Below are 11,570 nucleotides of genomic sequence, written 5' to 3'. Positions count from 1 at the left end.
TAACGTTTTGTGATATGATACCTGTTAAGGAGGCAGTTCCCTGCAGACAAATACACATTTGTGATCGCTTTCACCTGTAATGGTGCATTATTGAGCTGTTAAAAATGGGAATTCTGAGCTCATGCTTTGAATCAATAGTGAGCAGTATCTGCTTTAATCTCACCCACCTGCCTTGCATCTTCAGATTGAAGCCAGGTTCATTTCGCTTTGTGTGTTTCTCACTAACAGACAGCCTGCAACAAAAATCAATGGACATATTAAAGAATGCAACAAACCCTTCTTCTTATGAAAATGCGATTGCTTTTTCTAAAATAAAATTATTAGGCCTATTAGATAACTTCATTGACTTGAGCTAGGTAGTTAATAGTAACCATTCACTTCACATAAATATATCTAATCGATGGCCCTCGTAGCACACATGCAGGCCGTTCTATATCTTTCAATATCATTCCATACTTTTAAATATCATTTCACATAGTTTAGGATCATTCCCTATTTCAACATGATTTTCAATTCAAAATTCCAGCCTTCACACACATGCAAGTGATCGCAAACGGCAAGTTTCGTTATATGTTACAACGGGGCACGTCAACATCAGGGAGGAATGACTGCTCTCTGGAAAGAGTCGACTGGCCAATTAAAGCCGGCAGTGCGTTGGCAGTTAGAGCGACAGAAGGGGACAAAACAAAAGCCGAGCGGCAATTTTGACGAAGAAAGGAGAGTTAAGAGGAGAGCTCGGTTCCTCTCACCAGAGGACAACTACGGTAATCATCCCCCACAGAGTGTGCGTTATATACTTTTTTGCATGTGGGAAAATGTGAGACTCAGCTGGCTCTTGCACCTTGCTGCCTGAATGGGCCTAGAACTGTGAAAAGCAATCTGATCCAACACGGGCTCTGCCACCGCGTGCAGGAAGGAAGTGAAGAAAGTGTGAGACAGAGTAAAGTTAAAAGGCTGAAAGGATGTGTCATACTTTGATTAGCATCACAAGAAAACAGCTTTCTGGCCTGCTAGCTGCTTCCATTTTCAACAAGATGCAGTCAAGCGCCCCCATGACTTTCTCTTCAAAATACACAATGAATAAATCCGTTTCCGAGTCACTTGTTGCATTTTCTTATTTTTACTTTGTCCAAATGCACACAAAGAAATGCAGTGGATGTCTTATAACACAAAGAGCTAAATTGTGTTAGCCTTTAGCTTTTGCCTTTCTCTTTTATTAGATTAGATATTATTCCCTTCCATTGATGGCAAAAGACATCAAAGATCCATTGTTAACTGGGCTGCAAATTGAGGATTGTTTTTTACAATTAAAAATTGTGACCAATGACTTTTTGGTAATGCATGTCTCATAACCCAAAGAGCTAATCTTGCTAGCCTATAGCTGTTTCTATCCCTTGATAAATCATTTACTACTATCGATGGCTATAGACGCCGCTGATCCATTTTTAACTAGGCTGGCAATTAACGAGTTTTTGAATTGCTTTTAAAAGAAATTACTTTGTTATGTTTTGCTAGTGTTTATCCCGCAACACACAAAACTAATATTACTACCCTTTAGCTGTTTCTCTTTTGTTAAATTATTCACTAGCTTTGATGGCTATGGACGTCACAGATCCATCTTAACTAGGCTGGCAATTAACGAGTTATTGTATCGCTTTTAAAATGAATTTTTTATTTGAGTTTTGCTCGTGGGTGTCTCAAAACACAAAAGCTAATCTTGCAAGCCTTCAGCCATTTCTTTCTCTTATTAAATCATTCACTTCCATTGATGGATATAGGCGCCGGTGATCAAATTTGACTGGGCTTTTTGTGAATAACTTAAAACTCATTCACTACCATTGATGACTATAGTCATCAAAGATCTATTTTTACGGGACTGGCAATTAATGAGTTAATTTACTGTTTTTTACAACTAATTATTTAGAGAAGCTACTTTTTGCTAGAGGGAGCATCCCAACAAAGAAAGCTAATCTTGCTAATCATTAGTTGTTCCTTTCTCTTTTATTAAATCATTCACTACCGTTGACGGCTATATGCATCAAAAATCCATTTTTACTGGGCTGTTAGTGTACAAGTTGAAGCTCATTAACTACCATTGACGGCTACAGACGTCATATATCATTTTAGCGTTAAATACCATTTTAACTGAAATGGCAATAACGAGATAAGGTATTTACAATTAATTTTGTTGATTAGTTACTTAAATAACGCTACAATTTGCAACTCCAAAGACCGCCCACACTTAAAGGTTTTATGAAGGTAAAGGCTGGTAGAAATTATAATTATTTCAAAGTATGTTTTAGCAAAATGAGATTTGAAATTTGAAGAAGATGGAGTTTTTACTGATTAAAGCCTGTGTGCCTGCATCCTATGAACAAAAAGGACGACGAAACAAAGACGGCATGGTAAATTTTGAGCAGCATAAAAAAAAAAAGGAAAAATCTACACATAATTTCAATATGCATACTGTTCACCCATTGCTTTTAGAGGAAAAAAAGACAAGCAACAAATATGTGAAGGGATGCTTCAGACCGTTATGAGCCAGTTCTGTTTCGGCACAAGAACCTAAAGAATCGGCCCAAGAAGAAAAGCCGAAGCTTCGATCACGAGTCCTGCAAGGAGAAGCCCTGGAGCAAAGACGATATATTCCTCTTACAGCAGTTTTAAATGTCTTATGTCTGGAGCACGCCGGCACTTTTGGGAATTCACGTTTGAACTTTTTGAAGCACCTTTTAATGACTTCAGAGACAATAAAGATGTAGACAGAGGACACGTGGAGATCATCTGTAAAGCTTTTGACCAGGAAGAGGAGGGCAGAATGAGATATAAAAACAAATATTGGCAAACAGGCGTCTTTATGCACTCCAGACAGACATTCTTCAGACATTGAGTAATGCAGGTATGACTCATATCCAACGCGGATTACAGGAAGATCATTTTCAATGGACAAGATGATGATAAGACTTTTCTGGTTTTCAATGTACTCCATTTGGGGTCGGGTGGGCTCAACTATTCATTTCAAACAATGATGATGATTTCCTGAATTTGTTCATGATGTAATCTGTTGGCAGGAACGATTACATTCCAAATATATGTAAATAGATTGATACAGTATATACATTTCTTTCCACCACAAATATTATGTATTAATAATATATTTAGATTTGAAAAAATACAATAGCATTGCATTTCTTTGGAAAATTTTGAGGAAACAAGTCAACTAAAGTCAAAAACTGATATGAGGAGTTACACTTCTGATCAAATAAGGTCACTGGTTCACCATATTGTTGTGTTGTTAGGTAAAACTAACCCTTTTGAAAGTCAAAGTAAATGTGAAATGTTGTTTTTTATTTTAGTGCACTACTTCTAATAAGATGTATTTTTTATGCATTTTTGTTTGAATGTTTTTTTTTTTAATTTTTTGATCACTAAGCAAAACCTGCGTCAAAACGACCCAACAACAGTATTGCTGTTTTTGATGGGGAAATAGGAAATCAAAAGATTTGTTCTTTAGAAGGATTATATACAAAAAAAAAAAAGTTTCTGAAACTTTTGGATAATTACACATAACGCTGGGTTAGATTGACCAGGTGATATTATTGCTATACTTCAGAAATGAAAATATTTCGCAGGTTAAAACAACATATTGGATTTCAATTATGCACATTTCGGACAAGTTTGAGTGACTGAAAGTGACCCGGGAACTGCATTGCTCTTCTTTGCAAACAAATGTAATAGGAGGGTTAAGAGGGTTCCAATGTCTCTATAGTTCTATTTGTCTTATATTAAATTTGTTGTCTTTATGGTTAAAAAAAAAAGTCTGTAAATCTGAATGTTTTTAAATGTTTTTAACTAATTGTTGACTTGTGCGGCACTTTGGTGTCAACTTTTGTTGACTTTTAAATGTTGACCTGAACCCTATACCCCAGTGACACCCAGCCTATGCATTCCTGTCCACTGTAGTGGACATTTGTTTCTAAATTTCTTTCTACAGACGTCTCATTTGTTTGACTGGCATGTAATTAACTTAACATAAAACACTTGTTTTACAAGACTCCCAGGAACCCAGGAATAGTAAATAAATTGGTATGGTATGGTATGGTATTTAGCATTTTGTTAGGAAGCATTTATACAGTGTTAGATGTGGCTTAGAACTGACTTCCAAGACAAAAAACTGGCAGAGAAGTCCTATTAAGTTGACGACGCACACGTTGAGAAATGATCATAAGTCGGGAATTTCGCTTCTCTGGAGAAATGCTGCGTTGGCTCGCAAGCGTGTGTTTGGATTGTCTCAGTTACAAGGCTTCAGCTAATGATTAATTCAAATATCCTACTTCATTTATGATGTGAGAAAAAAAAACACTCACTGCAACCGCAAAGATGGCGGTAACATCAGTAAGTATGTCGTTTTCATTTACAACAACTGATCTGTTCATTTCAACATTACCGCATTAGTTGTTGACTCAGCTTTGTGGTGTCTGAAATGCACTTGGGCCATATTCAGATCACCCGCAGATACCATACAATCATATTAAAGTGGATAAATGTGTGTTTGTTTAAGCAATTTTAGTCATTTAAAACTAACTTTAAAAAATGTTGTCTAATCCTTTGATCATTACATCAAAGGTATTTCACAGCTAAGGGAAAACACTGACAAAAAAGACACTGGGAGCTGAAGTTTCACCCAGACAGTGACATCATGTCAAATTTTAATATGGCATAACACCTTAAATGATCACACTACCAGGCGTGTGCCATCCCTTGGGCTGAAATACTGTCAAAATGATGTAAAAGTGACATAAAATGGTCAAAATCCTGCAAAAGGGCTGAGGCAACCACATCAAATGAGATCATCCTGCTGCATGTGAACATGCTCAACTTGTAATGTAGTGCTGCTCCCCAAGGTTAGGATTACCCAAATTTTGTTAAAGGAACAGTGTGTAAGATTTTGACATTGTGTAAGATTTTATTAAAAAGGAATGAACTAAACAAAAGTACATTTCAAAAACTTATAAATGAATGTATTCTTAATGACTACCAGTATGTTTTAAATTTAACCATAGATTTTGTAAATTATATTATATAGGGGGTGGCATTTGTGGCGGCCATGTTTGTTATAGATACGAGCAATGGTAAATGCAGCACCTCCTGCTGGCCGTAATGAAAAACTGTAAATCTTACACACTATCCCTTTAAGGCAAGACGCTAAGATTGCCTTAAAAAACTCTCAAGGCAGACAAAAATGTCCGTCCCAAAAATGTGTCTAAAAAAGTATGACTACAAACACTATATTATATGTTATAAATCAGAATAAAACAACCTTCTCAAAGTGAACCCCACTTCTCACAAATGCTGCTAGAGTGTGCTGCTGATGGCCAGAATTATACTAACTATATAAATAAGTGAGAAGGTTTGAGATTTTTTTCTTAAATGAGAAGACAAAGAAAAAATTTGCCTGCAATAATGTTTTCCTCAATGTTTATATTTTCGCAGTAAAAGTGACATTAATGGAAATCAAATTAAATTTTATGGATGGAAAAAGGCTAAAAATGGATTAATCCCTCTATTATCTTGTCACTTAATTGATAAATTGATTTTCAAATGTTTAGTTTGATTCCAAATTTAATATTCTATCTATTAAATAACTATGAAAAAGGAGATAATGTCAGGAAAAAAGGTAAAACATTTAGATTTTCTTTCCAAAGTAACAGGGACTATTTAGTGGTGAAAAGCTAACACGATCATAATCCAGACAATTTCAATGCTTATCGATTAATGTGACAATTGATTAATTGTTAAATAGTCATTACAGTTTTAGTATTGCTTAAGGATTTTTTTGTTTTGTTTCTAAATTGCAGTTGTTGCCATTTATGACTATGATGCATACCCATTTAAATTTTACGAATTCTTCTTTTCTAATACACACACAGATTGCACCAATTTACGAAATCCTTTATGTTTCCTATTGTTTCCCTAAAACCAACCTCGGCTCGGAGAAAAGTGATACAAGTTAATTAAATGCCTCTCAAATGTGATTGGACCTTCTTCCTCTGAATAAATCACAGAGTGTCGTCTGTTGATCGGGAAGTGACGGCACCGGTCCGGAACCTAATTAGAGCTTGAAGAGTAGGCTAATGCTTTATTGTCATGCAGGTATGCCATGAGAATGGACCTCACTCACCTCCTCTGGGCAACCAGCAAAAGATCGATCACTGCGTGCATGCTTTTAAAAAAGCTTTGCTCCATTTTAATGAGCTACACCAAGGTTCAGTGAAGGAGACTACTGAGCTGCCCCCCCGCTTTGCATATCAAATATTACAGTAGTCATGTGAATTAATCAAAGAAATAATAAATCACGATTTAAAAGAGAGAATAAAATAGCAAAAAGGTTTTTTTTTTTTTTAATAACTATACTATTTGTGTCTGGTCAGAATGAATTATTAAGGCTTATCACATTAATTATAAAAGCACATAAATATTTCAGTCAGCGCATAAATTTGCAGCAAATCCAGGTTAAAAAAAAATATGAATGAGGGTTTTTAGTCCACAACAGTGGATGAGCCAAAGAATGTCCATCTCATTGATATAAGAGCCAACACACTAGCTTTAACGATGCTTTGGGAGAAAAAAAAATAAAAGTGCAGAGAAAACATGTCAACCATCATGATCACTAGGATTGCCTGGGCATAATTTTAAATTCACTGCCGTTTCATTCATTGACCATCACAGCACTTTCATCTGCTTTGCTGCATCTCGGGTGCAAATCAACAGGGAGTGATAGGACACAGGCGCACAGTCTGCATAGCAGAAAGGCCTCAGCCAATCACAGAGAAAGCAGTTGATGAGAATTATATTGTTGCATGGCAGGAAAATGTAATAAACAAAACTGCTTTTAAAAATGCTACCCAGCCAATCGCAGGGCAGATGTAGACAAACAGACATTTTGACTCACAAACAAATATGAGGGTCATTTGGAGTGTTCAATATATCTACCATGCATGCATCTTTGGAATGTGGGAGGAAACCCCAGGGAAAAATGCCCGCAGGCACGGGGAGGACATGCAAACTCTACACATGGAGGTCAGAGCGGGAATCGAACCCATTGTTACTGTGAGGTGGACGTGGTAAGCAGCACGCAGTGTATTCTGTCTTTTTTTTTTTTTCCCAATGATATTTTACTGCTGGCCAGTTGAAAAATGAAAATCCACATACAGTAAACCTGGCACCGATTGAACTCTATTGGGATAAATAAAAGATGCTATTTTACTAACTAGCTACTGACTGAACTTTTCTTTAAAATTAATTAGTAATCTGTATTCATTTCTGCAAAAAATTGACAAAAAAAAATAACAGTTGGGCCTAATTTAAATGATTAATCTTTTAATAAAAAATAATGATGTGTTAATTTAGTGATTAATTAATCATTTTATCATTGCCACTCTAGCTATATCCCGTGCCTCAAATTGGTGACCATTTTGCCACTATCCGTCAACTAAAAATGACATCATAGTGAATTCAGGATCATGGCAGGGCGGCATGGCTCGGTGGTAGAGTGTTCGGCTGTGGGTTCGACCCCCCGACTATGTCGAAGTGTCCTTGAGCGAGACACTGAACCCCCAATTGCTCCTGATGCTGCGTCATCAGTAGGTAAATGACTAGTTAGTGTAAGGCACTTTGAGTACCCAAGGTAGAAAAGCGCAATATAAGTGAAAGTCCATTTACCATTTACCATGGCTCTCCTGCTTCCTGACTTGGGTCATGTGACGTTCACAAGCTGAGCTGAGATTGGTCCTAGCTGACCTCTAAGCAACTGTGATGTGATATGGGTACAGGCCAATAAGAGGGTGCCACCTGACGAAAACAAACATTTTACAAGGAAGCGAGAAAAGGATGAAAAATCAAGAAGGAATGTCGAAGACAGTGAGGTGGGGTCATTCCTTTTTTCATATTTTCTATGAAAACATGAAATACATAAAACAGAATATTATGCTGAAAAGGTTTGTTTTTAATTTTTTTTCCTAATTCTAATTCTGTCTAATTGAGCTATGTAGTTGAACATTTGTACAAAAAAAAAAAAACTTGGACCTCGGGTTGTCGGAACATTGTTTCTCTATATACAAAGAAGTAAAATAATAAAGCGGTCCAGTTTCATTGCTCCGTACCTATATTTAGTAGACAGCAAGAGGCAATTGGCCACCTCTTGTGATGAATAAGACAGTTGGATTTTTCTGCACAACTCATATAGTACAAATACAATATTACTCAGAATGCCATGTTTATCCTCGTGGGGCTTAACAAACTAAATAAGGCTCAAAATGCGTTTAGCGATTGGACGAAAGGGCTCACAACGTGAAACAAATTCAACAGATTGTTTTCACCAGATTCCGGAGATAAAAAATTCCTGATTTTTCCTACATAACAGGCTCACCAATATAAGCATCAATCTTTCTCAACAAAGAAGTGTTACATGCATTCTTTCCAAATTCTTCCAAGACAAAAAATTCAGGAAAAATGTTTCCCACCGTTTAATTTATGGGATTTTTCAACCGTTCGCACGGAAAAGCCGTACGTGTCAAAAGCTACGGTTGAGCAGTCTCTCTCCACGCTTTAATAGAACAGAAAGAGGATACTAGCCTAGAACACAGTTCAAATTGATTACACGCCATGAGGACTGCAGACTTTGATAAAGGATTGATTCATTTTGCAGAGGGCTTGAAATAATAATCCTCTGCTAAACCTTCATGGCCTTTAGGCTGAAACTTTTAATAATGTTATCAGAGATATGAAACTGGTATTGGACTGCGGGCCTACTGCAGCTTTTCTTCACCATCCTGCACAATACTTTAGGTTGCTGTTTGTTTTGTTTGTTCGATTAGTTTGGAAGCCATTACGCAAAGTACCCTTGGGTTTATCTTAAATGTCATCAGCACATTCAGCGACACAAATGTCTGTGGCGGGTCTAAGATCCATAACCGTAAGAGTTGGGAGTGGTTACCGATTGAGCGGTATTTTGTCCAATCTTTTGATCTCTACATGAAAGGCATTTCACATCAAAAGGGAAAGACACCGGGGATCTGAAATTTCACCCAGATTGTGACAACATGTTTAAAGTTGACATGGCACGACCACTTAGTTATCACACCGACCAGGACTGTGCCATCCCTTGGCTAAAATACTGCAAAATGATGTGGAAAAAATGATCCAAAAATAGTCAGAGTAATGAGGAGACATCAAAGCAAATGTAAGGATTCTTCAAGGCTATCTTGAACGTCATCAGCACATTCAGTAATAGGAATGTCAGTGACGGTTCTAGAATCCATAAAAGTACGACTTAGGAGTGACTAAACCCTCGGGCGGAGTTTTCTCCAGTCGTTTGATCTTTACATCAAAGGCATTTCAAATCAAAGAGAAAGCATTGACCAAAGACACTATGGGGCTGAAATTTCACCCAGATGGTGACAACTTGTCAAAGTTCACTATGACAGGGTCACTTAGTTATCACACTACCAGGAGCGTGCCACCCCTTGGCTCAAATACTGTGAGAACGATGTAGAAAAAAACTGATCCAAAAATGGTCAAATTAAAGATAAGAGGTCGAAGTAAACATAATCTAGTGATGGAAATATCAGTGGCATTTCTATGATCCATAAGTGTAAGAATTAAGAATCGTGTGCGGTATATTCTCCAATCCTTTGAACTTTACATCAAAGGCATTTCGAATTAAAAGGAAAGCTTTGAAAGAAGACAAGGGAGCTGAAATTTCACCCCTATGGTGACAACTTGTCAAAGTTCAACATGGCACGACTGCTTAGTTATCACAGAACTAGATGTGTGCCAACCCTTGGCTAAAATACTGCAAGAAAGATGGGAGGAATAAAAAAAATAAATAAATAAAAAATGGGCTAAAGTAGCTGGGAGGTCCGAGCAGGACAACCGAAGAGAGGATAGCAGTTTCGTGCGTCGCAGGCTGCAAGCAAATGCTAATTTATGAAACGCTGTGTTGAGGGAACATAACGGAGACCGTGATATAAACAAACTAAAATGGTTTGAAAGTGCCTCTGGGGCTCATAAAAACTAAATGGAATCTGTGCTATGTGTGAATTATTTAAAAACCGGAGGGCAACGGCCTTACGAATTGTCCAATCTCAAGAAGCAATGTGAAAAACTTTCCAAGTTGAGAAGTATTTTCAGGAGTCCCTGCTGAAGCTTTTTCTGATATTCTTGGGAGAAAAAAAAAACAAAAAACAGATGTGCTGGTGTAATTGCAGGGATTTCAACATTCTCAAAAGGCTGTTCTGCTTCTGGATCAAGGGTGCATAAATAGTGGTGATTTTGATTGAAGCCCTTTTGTGATTTTACGCTATGTACAGAACTTGACATCTGCTTAAGTGCACATTACCAGCACTGCGCTTGTTTGGCAGCTGAACAAAGAAAGGCACACATCATAAAAATAATCAAAATCTGAATAAGCAAAAAATTATTTGACACTTTGAGTTAGTGGAAACCAGATGGATTTAAAAAAAAAAAAAAAGAAAGAAAAACAATTGCGGCATTTGAGTGGTGAAAATCATCAAAAACACTTGTTTAGATGGATAGAGCTGTTGTGTATTAAGTATTCAGTAGTTGGAGCTAAGACTACATGTGCCTGAGCGACTAACATTAAAATTAATGATCAATTATTGGAGTCAGTCTTATTTCTGGAAAATGTTAACTTGCAGAGATGGGAGGGTCGGTGTCTGAATGTTTTGAAGAATGTGATGCCCTAGTACATGAGCAAGTATAATTCCACTGCTTAAAGTAAAGATCCAAAGATTTATTGATAATTGATCAACTACCAAACTGATAGATCATTTTGAGACCCAAAAATGTCCAAATGCTCAGAATTTCAACCTTTAACCTGGAATTATTGTCAGATTTCTTTAGTCCAGTATGAAAGTATACTCACTATTATTGCATTGAATCAAAATAAGACATTTGCAAACATAAGCTTTTACTTTGAAAAACGGCATTTTGGTTGGAATTTCTTATACTGTTAAATACTGCAAATAATTAAAATAAAATCTAGTTATAATTTGAAAACAATTAATTGTTTGTTTACCTAACAATCAACGTTACCTAAGACAGTTGACGAATTGATCAATTATTCAAGTAATAGTTAGCTGTAGCTATATAGTAAATATAATTATACACATACAGATATGCATACATATATATTAGTGCTGTCAAACGTAAATTGTGGAGAGTGATTTAAACGTTTTAAGTGTTAAAACAATTAACTCATTTAAGTAGGTTCCATTTACTTACTGAACTCCGCTAACTGCAAACAAATTAGGAGACGAGTCAACTGCTCAAAGACTGACAAAAGTGGCCATTCACATACAGTAGGTTTGCTTTCAAATATAGCTCATTGGCTCATTGGAAAAAAAAAACAAAAAAAACTGCAAAGCAAGTTCAAACGTCGTACTTGTTGTACACCCTTGGCAGTGTACCATCTCGGATCAAAACACTTCCACAACACCTCGCAAAGGCTGTTGGGAGTGTGCTCAGAACTAAACCAATAAGTGAGAAGT

General features: G+C 36.7%; 1 long non-coding RNA gene across 5 annotated transcripts in view; it reads right to left on the bottom strand.

The window, feature by feature from the left end:
- LOC148414001 (uncharacterized) overlaps positions 1-11,570 on the bottom strand; it is a 163,837-nt gene that overhangs the window by 98,085 nt on the left and 54,182 nt on the right. For 4 of the 5 annotated variants that reach the window (XR_015867579.1, XR_015867580.1, XR_015867578.1 and 1 more), the window contains one exon: positions 168-233. This is a non-coding gene — a long non-coding RNA (uncharacterized LOC148414001). Of the gene's footprint in view, positions 1-20; positions 75-167; positions 234-11,570 lie in introns of those variants that run through there. The other variant, XR_015867581.1, reaches the window with a different exon arrangement.

Source organism: Hippichthys cyanospilos, chromosome 13 (assembly GCF_059441005.1).
Source record: "Hippichthys cyanospilos isolate Australia breed blue-spotted pipefish chromosome 13, RoL_Hcya_1.0, whole genome shotgun sequence".
Lineage (NCBI taxonomy): Eukaryota > Metazoa > Chordata > Actinopteri > Syngnathiformes > Syngnathidae > Hippichthys > Hippichthys cyanospilos.
This window is presented reverse-complemented; position numbering and strand designations above follow the sequence as displayed.